This window comes from Saccopteryx leptura, chromosome 11 (assembly GCF_036850995.1).
Source record: "Saccopteryx leptura isolate mSacLep1 chromosome 11, mSacLep1_pri_phased_curated, whole genome shotgun sequence".
Taxonomy (NCBI): Eukaryota; Metazoa; Chordata; class Mammalia; order Chiroptera; family Emballonuridae; genus Saccopteryx; species Saccopteryx leptura.
In genome coordinates this window covers 45,389,393-45,404,363 of record NC_089513.1, presented here as the reverse complement: position 1 = coordinate 45,404,363, position 14,971 = coordinate 45,389,393, and positions in this window count along the sequence as shown.

The following is a 14,971-nucleotide window of genomic DNA, read 5'->3' as shown; positions in this document are numbered from 1 at the left end:
GAGCCAAGGATACAGAGTCTGATATAAATTTCCTTCCTCCTACTCTTCCCTTCTGTACCCTTCCCTTCCCCCTTCCCTTCCCTTCCCTTCCCTTCCCTTCCCTTCCCTTCCCTTCCCCCTTCCCTTCCCTTCCCTCCCCTCCCCTTCCCTCCCCTTCCCTCCCCTTCCCTCCCCTTCCCCCTTCCCTTCCCTTCCCTTCCCTTCCCTCCCCTTCCCTTCCCCCTTCCCTTCCCTTCCCTCCCCTCCCCTCCCCTCCCCTCCCCTCCCCTTCCCTCCCCTTCCCCCTTCCCTTCCCTTCCCTCCCCTTCCCTTCCCTCCCCTTCCCTTCCCTCCCCTCCCCTCCCCTCCCCTCCCCTCCCCTCCCCTTCCCTTCCCTTCCCTTCCCTTCCCTTCCTTCTTTCCATTCTCTTAGTAAGGAACTCCTTTGAGGGAAGTAGTAGGTTTCTACAAATTTGCTTGAAGAAGGGAATCAATACTGAGAAGTCTAGGAAAATAAATAAATAAGAAAAGGGGAGAAAAACAAAAGGTTCAGCTAAACCTTCATTTCTTTTAGGAAATCTCCAAGCCTCCCCTCCCACACCTGCTCTCAGCCTGAGTAAGGTGCCCATTCTATGGTTCCAGCAACCCACTGAGGGCACCCGTCGGCACCCATCACCCTGACTTGTCCTTGTCCTTTCACCTCTCACTCTTCCAAATCAAGGCAGTCTCTCACTGTCTAATTTTTTTTACCCTGCACTAACTTACTTGGCACTAATCAATACTTAATTAATCTCTAGAAGATGTTTTTGAATTATTCCACACTTATCTCTACCAAAAGAGTAAAGTTTAGCATTCAAGAAAAGAACTTCCAACCAAGTGCTTATGGAGCTTTGTTAAATTTCTGTCCTCAAACTAACCTGGAGGGTCCAAGAAGGCTTCTTAGACAAGGGGACATTCTCCAGGAAGCTGAATTATGAAGGCCTTAGCTAAGGGAGGTGTGTTTTCAGAGAAGGAGGAAGAAAGGTAGTGAAAGGTGGTCTAGGATGACAGAATGAATAAAGGCTTGAAGCATTGAAGAGCATGGTGTATTTGAAAAGCACCCGGAGCTTGGTGTTGCCAAAAGGATGAAGCAAGAAGTGTGGAGTTGGAGAAATAGACAAGGGTCATGAAGGGCCTCATAACTCATGGTAAGAAACCTCTTTTACTCCATAAGCAATGGGAAGTCACTGAGTGGATTTTTGTTTTCAGGCAAAACTCGGTAAGTTTTGGATAAATCTTTCTCCCCTATTATGTTAAAACAGTCCCAGAATTGTCTTCTGAGGGAAAAAATTTTTCTTGTCCTTTTAAATGATCAAATTTACACATGTGCATTGTAGAAACTTTGGAAAGTATACCAAAGCATACCAAAGTACAATCGATCATAAGAAAAGAATTAAACATCAACTCTTCATGCACAGGTAACTATGAACAAACTTTTGGAACACATTTTTTTTAGTCCCTTTTTCTATCTATACTTTTAAATAGCTGAGATTCCAATACATTGCACTGTGCTGTCATTATTTTTTAATTTATATTTATTTCCCATATCTCTGAAAATGGAGCTGATAAGTTCCTAACTGGTTTCCCTTTCTGCCCTTCTCCCATCCCCCCCTTTAACTCTCAACACAGAAGCCAAAGATAATTATGTTAAAATTTACAGAAAACATAAATAACAATAAAAAAAGTTACATGCATACCTACCACCCAGAGTCCCACTATTAACATAATGGTGTATTTTTTCCTAGACTGTTTTTCTGCAAATATTTTTAAATAGCTTAGGTTACATGAAATATAGTAGTTCTTTCTCATTCTCTTTTAACATAAGCTCAACTTTTAACATGGAGTCAATTGTACAAACTATATTTTTAAGTATTTCCTAAAGCATTTGCTATTCATATAATCCTCCAAATAAACTAGATCCACCTATACCTTACCCTGGGTCAAGAGAGGCCATTACAGAGCAGTAGGCTTGGTCTGAATTGCTTAAATGCACTGGAAAATTGTATTTAAAAATTTTTAATTGTGTTTTGGTGTTAAGCCCTCAGCTTGTAAAAGAGATACCATTTTTAAATGAAATTTGCTGTCCTATTTGCCTTAAGGACGTTACTGAGGTCTTGTCCACTACATCAGGCAATATCTCCTTTAAGAGGCCTCTAGAGAAGCATTCTTCTAATAGCTTATTACTAAAAAATGTTTTGCTTCTTTGTAACAGACAGCATAAGATTTTAGAAACCTTAATGACAATGCAAAGCAGGTAACTCAAAGTATTTTCTTCTTTTTATTGGCCACTAGGAGATTAGAGTTGAGGTTCTAGTGTATGAACTAGTACACATTATGCCGTATTGTTGTAGTGTATGCAACAAAGTTGCCTTTTTTTTAAACATAATATCTTCATTACAGAAAATATTGGTCCATACACTACACAATACAAACAGTGCAAGTTAAATCACCCCAAATCATTATTTATTATTATTTAAATAGCAAAATGCAAAGAAAGAAAATTTCTTTAACATGCACGAGTACTTGATATACTAGTCACAATGTGGAACTTTACAGTATACATTTGTGTTCTAAATTTTTACCTGGCACTGTCTTGTTACATCTTTATTTTCTCATTCCCCTGTATAATATTTATACATACATGTGTATCCACACATGTATAGAGAACATATATATCAGGGGTCCCCAAACTTTTTTCACAGGGGGCCAGTTCACTGTGCCTCAGACCGTTGGAGGGCCAGACAATAAAAAAAACTATGAACAAATCCCTATGCACACTGCACATATCTTATTTTAAAGTAAAAAGACAAAACTGAAATAAATACAATATTTAAAATAAAGAACAAGTATATTTAAATCAACAAACTGACCAGTATTTCAATGGGAACTATGCTCTTCTCACTGACCACCAATGAAAGAGGTGCCCCTTCCAGAAGTGCGGCGGGGGCCGGATAAATGGCCGTAGTTTGGGGACCCCTGATATATATGCATATATTCCTACAGTGCACTGTCTCTTATGGTTTGGTCATTTTTATCACATTTTTGAATTGAGAAAAGGTCTCAGTAAGCAAAGTGCTGTACAGATGATTGGTCAGGGCCGTTCTGGGGGCATGACAAAGTGACAAGCAATGCCAGTTTGAGCTGGGACCATAAATGTTCACATGAGGAGAAGGAAATAGAACTGAGAAATATTTGTAAGGCAGAAATATCTCAACTTAATGACTGATTAGTTGGGATGAAAAGAAAAAGGACCTCTCGGTTTCTGTCTTAGACTAGCATTACCGATTGGGGCAGGGAGTGGTTTGGGAGGAAATGAAGCATTCATTTCTGAACAGGCCGATTTGGAGAAAACCGTCTAGGACAGCCAGATGGAGATGTACAAGCTTTCCCTACCACTCCATTAATTTCTATTTATGGTCATTTGCTCCCATTATTTTCCTCTGCCTGGAGGATAGCCACCTTGGCTTCAAATACCGACCATACTTGAGCCATTTTTTCTGAGTCTAGCTGAGTTCCTACCTTCTGAGAATTATCTTTGTTCACTCCTTTCTTCTCATCTGTAATAGCTCTTATCATCAATTTTATATTTACAGCAAAAGCACCTCATGTTGTTATTCCACTTCTGATGTATCATAAGTGAAATTCATCTACTTATTTATTAAATTAATATTTCGTGTGAGCCATCCACATGTCGTAGGTGACAGGCACACAGATGGCTCAGGCACGGTCCTAGCCCTTGGAGAGCTAGCTGTCCATTGAAAGAGGAGACAGCACTACATAAACTGGCCACTCTGTGTCTCTTGAAACACCCAAAGTTCATTCTTTACTGTTTCTTGTGGTGGTTAGCTCAAGTAGCACACAGAGCCAAGCCTCAACAAATTGCATATCAACTGGCAGATTATTGATTTAAGCTTGCATAAGAGAAACTCCATGGTAAATCTCAGTGCAGTGTTTTTCAACTGCTGGTCCACAGACTGGTCCACCAGAAATTTCATGCCAGTCCATGCAAGAGTTAACCACCCTGATGTTATATGAAGATTATAGACCCAGTGATCTCAGTCAAATTTGCTTATGCTCAAGGTGATTTCTGCCTTAGCAGTCCCTGAAATCATTTTTCTATTTATTTTTCTATTTTCACTGGTCTTCAAGTATAATTAAAAAAGTTGAAAACCACTGCCTTAGTGGTTGAAATCTGATGTTGCTATAAACCACAAAATTCTCTTCTTATACAATGTGAGTTATGACATCAAATAACGCAGGCCCTGAACTTAAAACTTTCATCTGCTTGGCCCTTGTAAGCCTGCTCCTGCTGTGCTCACGCCCTAAAAGAGGCAAAATCATTTTTTTCCCATTGATTTTGAAAGAGAGAGAAACATCAACTTGTTGTTTTACTTAGTTATTCCATTTAGTTGTGTACTCATTGATTGCTTCTCATATGTGCCCTGACTGAGGGTTGAACCCATGACCTCTGGCGTGTCGGGTTGACGCTTTATCCACTGAGCCACTTAGCCAGGGCTGAGACAAAAATCTTATCTGAAGCTCTGACATGGCAGAAATTTTTTGCTCTTGCAGGATAGACTTGACTTTTTAATAGCAACCAGGAGAAATCCCAGCCATAGCATTACAGACCGTTTCAGATGCATGACGTACGAGAGGGGATCGTACGTGGCATCGCAGAAAGTAGTGGTCTAGGAGACGGAGAGAGTGACCTTCAGGCTCTGGGTCCACCCTGAACTAACTGCGCTGAGGAGCAGGCTGCACCCCTCAATGCCTCACTTCATAAAGCAAGGTGACCGCACAGGTGATGTTTCAGGACCCTTTGTGTTCTCCTTCTGTTTTCTTTTGTGTGATAAAACAAACAAATAGAAAAAAAAGTCTGTAGTTAGAGTTTACAGAACAATAATTACTCAGAGTGAGTTCTCCTGTGCGCCAGTCATGTCACTGGGAAGATCTCGAAGATCTATATTGTCGATGTAGAAACTATCAGCTTTGGAAGTTAGGCAATATTTGGGTGTGTTGTTGAAAGGAGTTGTCTTGGAGAAACTTTTCTCCTTCATGAGAATGATTTATCAATAGGGCTTATAATGTGCATGGGTGGAGGTGTTGTCCTGAAGTCTAGACACCTCCGGGTTGTTGCCCTGGAGAGTGAGGGTGTGGCCAAGAGGCCCCAACAGGAAGGGAGGGAGGAAGCTCCCGGCTTGAAATGGAAGATGTCACTCCTGGCCCCACCACTTGCTACTTACTAACGGGGCACTAGACAAATACTGAGATTTCTCTGGACTTCAACCTCTTTACTTAAAAGATAGGGGGTTTCTTTTCAATTTCTTGTCCAGTTTTAACAATCTATAACCTCTTATAAACTGTGTGTGTGCAACTGTGTGTGTAAGTATGTGTGTGGTTTGCGGGAAATACATTGTTTAAAATCGAAAGCTCTTTTAGTTTTTGTAATAATAATGTCAGATAATTCCTAATGTTATGAAAGCAAACAACTTCTCAGCTTCCCCCCTTTTTTTCCTCAGTTTTCTTTAGTATCACCACAGAGTTATGAAACAGACACAGGGTGTAAAGCTAAGAGACCTGGGTCTAAGTTGTTCCACCACTGCTACCTCCTAACTGTGTGAGTCTAAGGGAGTCATTTTTAATTTACAAAGGTCATCCACTTCCTCCATAAATGCACACTGTAAGACTGCTGCTGTATGCTTTCTTCGTGATAAGTGACTGAATAGGTGTTGGCACAGTCCCTCTTTCATAAATGATAACAATGTCTACAGGTCCAATGAAGACCTTTGAGTCTACTAATTAGTAACTAATGGGTAAACAGCGCTGTTATTTTTTGGTTTATTCTATAAAGGGTTGAGGTAACAATTTCTTGATGTAGGAGAAAAAAAAAATGCACAAATTCTATGGACTCAGTTTCTCTACCTATCAAGTCAGGAGATGCACCAGGTGACTGACTGTAAGGCTATATTATTAGCTCATAAACCTTATCTGGATGTAATTCCAGACCATTCAAAAAAATAAATTCTAAAATGGTTTCAAGTAACAACAACATCATTACAATAAAGTATGACTACTTTAGAGCAGCAATTTTCAACCATTTTCATTTCATGGCACACATAAACTAATTACTAAAATTCTGACCAAAAAAAGAAGAAAAAAAAAGGTATAATTTTGATTCATTTACAGAGAACAACTATTGTTGTGTTGGCTGTTGTCATTTTTTTAATTTGACAATCTAAGGGAAAAGAGTTCAGTGCCCTGACTAAATAGTCAGGTATTGCATGTTTTAAAATTTTTTTTGCGGTATACCAGTTGAAAATCTTTGCTTTAGAGGACAATATTCAAATGAAGGTATTTTAATAATATGTATTGAATGACTACTTTGCCTACATTTTAGTGGGTTGGTTACATTTTGTGGCCACACCTCAGACATGTGAGAAGAATAGGAATAGATAGAGACAGTATGAGGTGGAAGGTCGGGTCAAGGAGAAGGTAATCAGGCAAGGCTGATTCCATCTTCTCCTGGCTGGCCAAGGACTTGCTTGTAATATGTATCTTACTTTTCATAATGGACACATTCCTAAAAGTAGTTTAGAAGCATTTCTAAGTTGAATTGTGTTTTAAATGAAACATAGATGTGTTCTATTGAAAACACTTCTACGATAAAGCTTTTTTTTTTTTTTTTTTTTTAAAAAGAGATGTTGTTCTCTAATTCTAAATCTATATTGGACCTGCTCAAAGGAAAGTTCAACTTTAGTGCTTTTCCTGGAGAAGAAAAGTGATGTCAAGCCACATTGACGAGAGCCCGGTGTGGGAACAGCTTGTCTGGCCTTCTGGGCTCTCTGGGGAAAGTAGATGGAGAGGAAGAATAGACACATATTCCAGAGCTCGACTTTGAATGGGCCTTTGGCCAAACTTGGCCCAGTTTCTTAACTGAAGGAAAGCACTGACCAAATCTGTGTGCTGACTCAAAGCCAACGTGCTTTGGACATGTCATCCTCTGCCAGACACACTCAGCGCCCTCTCCCTGAGGCACTTCCCCGGGCAGGGGAAGGAAATGCCGAAGTAGAAGCTCTGCTGTTTTCCCCCTCTACTGCCTGGTTCCAGCTTTCACACAGCTCTCGGGATTTGGGGAGGGGGAAGAGAAGAGAGCAAGAGACTCTCAAGTGGAAGGAGAAGCGATGGGGCCACCCATGAAGATGCATCCCATAGAGGAAGCCAGGAAAAACTAAAAGACAGTCATCACCAAAGAAGAAAACAATTTGAACAAACTTGAAGACTAAGGGAAAAATGAAGAAGGGGTTCAAAAGAACCTCATGAACACGATGAAAAAGAAAGAGGAAGGGGAGAATCCCAAGATGGAGGGAGAGCTGTAAAGAGATAACTAAAAAGCTTGGATAAAGCTCAGAGCTCCTTCATCTCTAATTCAGACCCCAAGTTCAAACCTTCTTGACTTAGAAAAATGGCCTGTGACTAACTCTCCAATGGGAAGCCCAGTGTGTAGAAATGTCCTTTAATGGTTGTTTCTTTACATAGTTCTGGAATGACGAGGAATTTAGGAACGATCACTCATTTTCCAGAAAGATTCATAGTAACATTTCTAACTCTGCAGAGGCTGCATTTGTAGAAGTAGCAACAAGAATGGGAAGCTAGAATGTTGGTGGGCTGAAGAGGAAGAGGGATTAATATTCAAAGTAAGGGTGATGTTCAATTTTGAAGTCACTGCTTTAGTTTCAATATACATGTAAAGACTGTTAAGAACTGTGCAGCCAATAATATTCCAGTACCCAACACGCCTTACCCTGGAGAAAGAACACATACATGTGACTCACAGATAAGTCAACAGTCCACTTTACAACTCCATTTGTCAAGGCAGTCATGTGGAAGAGCGAGAATATACAACTTTTAGTTCTTCTGAAGTACCTATTTTCCTGGAAGTAAACTCTTCACCAGAAGTAACAGAGAGGAACAGAATCAAAGGTAGGTAACCCACATAGTATGTAAACAACTTTGGGAGATAGCCAAAGGAAGAGTCAATATATATGATATTTAACTGCTTAGTCAGAGGATTCACCAATGAGATTCCACCCTGAACATAAACAGCCCCTATCAGGCCTGAAGATGACACTCATAGCAATTGATTTTTCAAAGAGGTTTATGTACACTTGCAACTATGAACCGATTTACTATTATTTATTTAACATATGCCTCCCTCTCCAAACTATAAGCCAATTGAAGGGCTTCCCTAGGTACTCAAAAAATTGAAGGGACTCAGTAAATCTGTTGTATGACTAAAAATACCACACCAGTGAACCACAGTTAAAATAGCTCATCTTTCTGCATTGTGGCTAATTTAAAAGAAGCAGCATAAAGTACTGGAAAAGTCCTGGACGGCCGGACAGCAGCTCTGCTCATGCGCAGGCTCCGGTATTAGCCTGCTGTGTGACTGGCAGTCACTTCCCTCCTCTTTATCTCTGACTCCTTTGCTATGAAATAACCAGCGCAAATTTGATGACCTCTGAGACCAACTCCTGCTGTGTGATGCAGCTTGCTTATAAAGTGAGCAGAGGACATCTATTTGTGATCAGAACAAACTATTCAGAACTGGGAACAAGATTTTGCATGAAATATGCTTGGGTTGCACTACGCAAATATTTCTTTTGTGAGAGAGGAAGGCCATCGGATGTGATTACTTAATCCACCACCGAGCTTCCTGGGAAGCTCTGGCCAAGCTGAAGATACCTATCACTCTTGTTCAAGGTCCATTTCCTACTGAGTTGTCACGCTTGAGTTATTGTTGAGTTGAAGTCCAAAAGGAGAAGTGTTTTGCAATCTATAGTTGGACCCTGGAGCTATACAGTAATAATAATTACTGAGACAGATTTCCCCAGAAACCTTCAGAGCGCCGCGACCCTCCCACTTCTGCGTGCTACTCCGTGCCCTCACCCGACTAATGGTGCCGTGGTTTCATGACATCTTTTCAAAGGAGCAAGTGGAAAGGTTGTTTTTCTTTTGCCTCTTCTTGAACCACTCCTTTTTTTAAAACTATAGGCAAAATGAATTTTAAAATGGGACCTTTAAAAATAAGTCAGTTTACAAAGCACTTTAGGAATAAGGTCATGTTTGTCTTCACAAAAAGAGTCTATCTGTGTATTTAGCCAGAGGATAATCAACGTCGAGTTTCCTGAATCTTCACACAGATGTCATTTTGACTGGTGTTAACTTTTAAAACTCCCACCATCCTCAAAGAGTTTTTCTTCATGGTGGTGTTTGCACACTTCAAATTATGTACCTAGTCATTTATGATAATGGTGATAAAAAGAATTATAATATGACATGTTCAAAGATCCCTGGATAGGCATTCCAAGCTGCAGCTTTTCCACTGGTTAGTGTATCTCCCTGAACACGTCCTTGCTGCCCTGGACTTTGGTGTGCTGCCCTGTGAGCTATTCAGCCAGGTGCCCAGAAGCAACGGGAAGAGAAGAAAGAGAAGAACCAGGAAGAAGATGGGGCCGGGTTTCTGCAGCTGGAGTTCTAGACTCATGTTTTATATGTATATGTGCTCAGAGTCTGCATAATTTTTTTTATGAAGACAATTATTTCATCATATAAACCTTTAGGACAGTTTTAGACACCAAATACTAAAAACGTGTTAATTAGTCCTTTTTTAAATATTTGCTAAAAATCTATTTACTTTTAAAATTTATTTAAAAATTTTTCCTTTTAATTTATTGTATTGACATGGTTTCAAGTGTCCACTCGATATAACACCTTCAGCCCCCCACAAATCACGCCCCCTACATCCCATGCAAAGTCTCTGACCATTCCCACTTCACCCCCTTTGCCCCTCTTCCCCTACCTTCATTCCCCCCCCCGCCCCCTCTGCTACTTGCTACCCTGAATCTGTATAAAATTTTATTGGAGAAAGTATTCTACAGGTTATAAAGAGTTTGAAAAGCACAGAATGTGATGATCTTGAAACACACTCTCAATTCTAAAAAATACGTCTTCTGAGTTCAGGTTCACATACATTTCTGAACTTAGGTATTCTGTCTCTGTCTTTCTCCACACACAGAGCAAAACCAAGACTGGCTACTATTCCATGGGTCATGTTTAAAAGGAATCTTGGTTTTTATTTTCAAGCTCTACTGTCTCCCAAAGGCAGTCCACAGTGTTGGTGGGAGTTAGGGAAGCAGTGCATTTGAGTCTTTTGCTGAAAACTAAGTCAGTTAGAAATGGAGTTTTAACAATTAGAAAGGAAGCTTAGAGCTCGTATATTGACCCCTTACCTTAATACATGAGGACCGTAAGACCTGGAAATGTGAGTGATGGCCCAAGGTCATGAAACCGGTTGGTGACAGAGCCACTGTAGGAAGCCAGGTCTCTAGATCTCAGCCCAGTCCTCTTCCCAGCACACTACACTTTTAGAAATTGATAGACCTCCAAATGAGTTGCCTGGTATCCTATAGTGATGATCTAGAAATAAAAATATTCTCTGTCCACCTCTGTGGTATGGATTAATCTTTAGATCTACCAAAATGTTAAAAAAAATGCACACACACACACACACACACACAGAGACACACACACACACCCATAGATATACACACTCACACACAAAGGCATTTTGCCAAAGGGATAAGGGGTAATGACAAATCCTTAGCAAATGAATACTTCAAAGCTTCAGAGGGTTTATCTGCAGAAGACTTTGAATAGAGTGCAATGTTTTATGGGTTCTCCTAATCCCCAGTAAATGTGCCCTGCTGAATAAGCAGAAACATTTTTAATGACTACTAGAGAGCGGCAGAGATAGATCTGTGACCGTGTGTGACAGCTGGGCTTCCTGGGATCTTTAGTCTCTTGCACTATGAACCTGGAGGTTGAATTTGTATCAATGAGCCCAAGGCTTTTCCCCTCTGAAGGTTGCTGTCCAGTCACTCTTTATCCAGTCCGATCAACTACTATTTCTGCCACCGCTATCTCCACCTCTCCCTCCATCTTTAAGAACATCTTTTTAGCTCATTTTAGCCGGATAAGATTCCTAGGAAATGTGTCATATGTGAGTAGAGAACAGCTTCTCTGGGTGAGAAGTGGGTAGCATACCAGCAACTGACATGTATTAAGTACAGTTGGTTGAGTTCAAACCAGGAGGAGGGGGGTACATCTAGGGAAGTTCAGAGGAGTGAGGTCATGGTGCGGAAGGCTAGTGGTCTAGGGATGACCAGAGCCTACGGACCTGTGGCTCAAGACGAAGGGAAGGAGACTGAAGGCAGGATGAACTCCAGGGGGCTGATGTGGAAGCTCTCCTAGCCGTGCTCTGTTGCTATCCCTGCCTCTCCTGCTTCTCAGCTCTCTGGGCAACTCCATTTCAGGAAAAAACTTGGGTAAGGTTGAAACTCTAGGAATGTGTCCAATTATTTGAAGTTTATACGTCTGAGATAGAATGAACAAAATGGGGTATTTTTTTGGGCACAGCAAGATTTCAGGGTCTTGGCTACCAATTCAAGAACTTTCTGAGCTCTCTTTCAGGGCCCACACCAATCTCTTTTTTTTCTTTTTTTTTTTTTCTTTTTTTTTTGTGTGTGTGACAGAGACAGAGAGAGACAGAGAGGGGGACAGATAAGGACAGACAGACAGGAAGAGAGAGAGATGAAAAGCATCAATTCTTCATTGCGGCAACTTAGTTGTCCATTGATTGCTTTCTCATATGTGCCTTGACTGGGGGGCTACAATAGACCACGTGACACCTTGCTCAAGCCAGAAACCTTGGGCTCAAGCTGGTGAGCCTTGCTCAAACCAGATGAGCCCACGCTCTAGCAAGGGACCTCGGGGTCTCAAACCTGGGTCCTCCACGTCCCAGTTTGACACTCTATCCACTGCGCCACTGCCTGGTCAGGCCACACCAAGTCTTTTAAACTTTCTTTCTCTTTTGCAGCAGCTCCATATGGAGGAGTTCATGTCCTGTCCTCAGTCTCACTCCCACCCCCTTGATTATTAAAACGTTTTTTCAGGAGATGGGAGATTAAATTGTTACTTGACCACTATGTAGATTAATGTGACACATCAAGGCCAAGTGTAGCATAGTTTAACCAGACCTGTCAAAGAGCACGGCATGAAAAAAAAAGTACCAAATACAGAGAGGGAAGCTATGCAAGGCTGAATTGCTATTGCCTTTGCTTTCTGCAACAAAGGAAACAAAACAGGAATTGAGAGAGTCAAGGTTAGGATGCGTATGGCCTCTCTCAAGGCTAAATCTGTAGAAAATTACTGGATGGTGAAATTAAATTCAGGAAGAAGACAGACATGTTTCAAAAATATAAGTCCCCAAAATGATTCATGATAGATATCTAATTTTTAGTGGAAATTTAAAGGTAAATAGTAAGAAACATGACAATATTTTTCCACTTGGAATGAAAACAACTAGTGTTGTTTCTTGTAACCTCAGGTCTGATAAGTCTTTATAACCTAAAATGTGGTAGAATGAAATGGCTATAGCTCATATGCTGTGCTGTGAGCTTGGAGACAAACCTATAATAAGACAGAAAGAAAAAAATCTTGGAAGTTTTCAGGACAAGAAAAAGCTGTGGGGAGGCCCATAGTACAGGAATAAAAGGTGGACAGACTTTGGGAGTGAAAAAGAGAAGCAAAGATTCCTATAGGGCATAAAGAAAAGAGAATATTGAGCAAAAGTAAAGATCAATATAGGACTATTTTTATCATCCAAGGAGCAGTCACATGAGGATACCCTTCAAGGCAGGAAGGAGTCACACTTGCATATAAAGTAAGAAAGATAATGAATTAGACTGAGGCTATTTCCAACTTTCCACCCCTTATCACAATTCTCTAAAGTCTAACATTGAGAACTTTATTGGAGTTCTGGATATTTACCTCCTTGGACCAACCACCCACATTATATCACTAGGTTATGCTTTAGACACTTTCAGTGTGGATCTTAGGCAGACCTTGGGAAGGTATCTCTTTTGTTGAGAGAGGAATCCAGGAGATCTGGCAGAAGTGCTGTAGTGAAGTACATGTACTGAGAACATGCTCCAGGGTCACCTACTTATTCTGTAGACTCCTGTGGTTTTATTTTTGATGTGACATGTCAAAATACTAATATTATGTCAGTTGTATTAAGTATCCATTGCTATGTAACAAATTTAAAAATGTGACCCAATTCTATGTTGTCTACAAGAAACAATAATGATACAGTCAGATTGAAAGTAAAGGAATAGAATAAGATACATCCTGCAAATTCTAATCAAAGAAAATCCAGAACTGGCTATATTGATATCAGCTAAAGTAGACTTTAGAACACAGACAATTACCAGAGAGAAAGATAGGCATTATGTAATGATAAGAGGGTCAATCCACCAGAAGACATAGAAATCCTGAATGTGTTTGCACCAAACAACAAAGCTGCATAATAGGTGAAGCAAAAATCCATAACACAAAGGAGAAATAGACAAATTCACAATAATTTTGAAGACTTTAACACCTCTATCTGTTCAACAGTTAATAGAACAACTAAACAGAAAATCATCAAGGGTATAAAAGACCTCTAACATCCCACCTCAAAGCCTAAAGAAAATAAGAGAAAAAAATTCAAACCAAGCGGAAGGAAGAAGATAATAAAGAAAAAAGCAGAAATCCATAAAATTAGAAACAGAAAAACAACAGAGAAAATCTACAGAACAAAGAGCTGGTTCTTATTAACATCAACAAAATAGACAATTTATAACAGGGAAGACAGAAAGAAGAGTGCAAGTACAAACTACCAACATTGGGAGCAAAACAAAGGACATTACTATTTACTGGACAACAACTCTAAAGATGTAAATTGAAAACTTAGACTAAATGGACCATTTTCTCAAAAAAAAAAAAAGAGAGAAAACAATAAAACACAAGCTAACACACTTGTTCAATATGAAATATGAAATAATTTAAATAGCACTATTATTTTAAGAAATTCAGTTCATAATATATAAACTGACAAAAGGTAATCTCCAGGTCCAGATTGTTTCACTGAAAAATTCTACTAAATGTTTAAGGCAAAATTAACACTAATTCTACACAATTTTTCCAGGAAAAAAAAAAAGGCTTTCCAACTGGTTTTATGAAGCTAGCATTACTCTGATAACAAAAACCAGATAAAGACAGTACAGAAGGGAAGAAAACTAAGGAGCAATATTTCTCAAGAATAGGCTGTAAAAATCCATAATAAAATATAAGTAACCAGAATTCAACAACATATAAAACAAATGTATATAAACACATATATGTTGATATCATATATATGATGACAGGAATGCAAGTATGGTTCAATATTTAAAGATCAAATTAATCACTGTAATCCACCACATTAATAAGCTAAAGAAAACAATCACATGATTATATTGATCTATGAAAAATATAATTTGACTAAATTCAATACCAATTTATCATATAAGCCCTCAGAAACTTCCTCAACCTTATACAGAGGTTCTGCAGAAAGCCTACAGTTAACATTATGCTTAATGTGAAAGACTGAATACACTTCTAAGACTGGGAAAATAGCAGACATCCACTCTCTTTACTCTTATTCAGTGTCATGCAGCAAGCTGTAACCAGTGCAATGAGGTAAGAAAATGAATGAAAAGACATTATGTATTATATAGTTTTTCAAGATGTTATTATTAAGAGAAACTTAGGTAAAGGGTACATGGAATCTCTCTGTATTACTTCTTACTGTTATATATGAAGTTACAATTTTCTTAAAATAAAAAGTTTAAATAAAACAAATAAATTCTTGCCTGATCAGGCAGTGGTGCAGTGGATAGAGCAACAGTCTGGGATGCAGAGGACCCAGGTTTGAACCCGGAAGTTGCTGGCTTAAGTGTAGGCTCATCTGGCTTGAGCACAGGCTCACCAGCTTGAGCGTGGGATCATAGACATGACTGCATGGTCACTGACT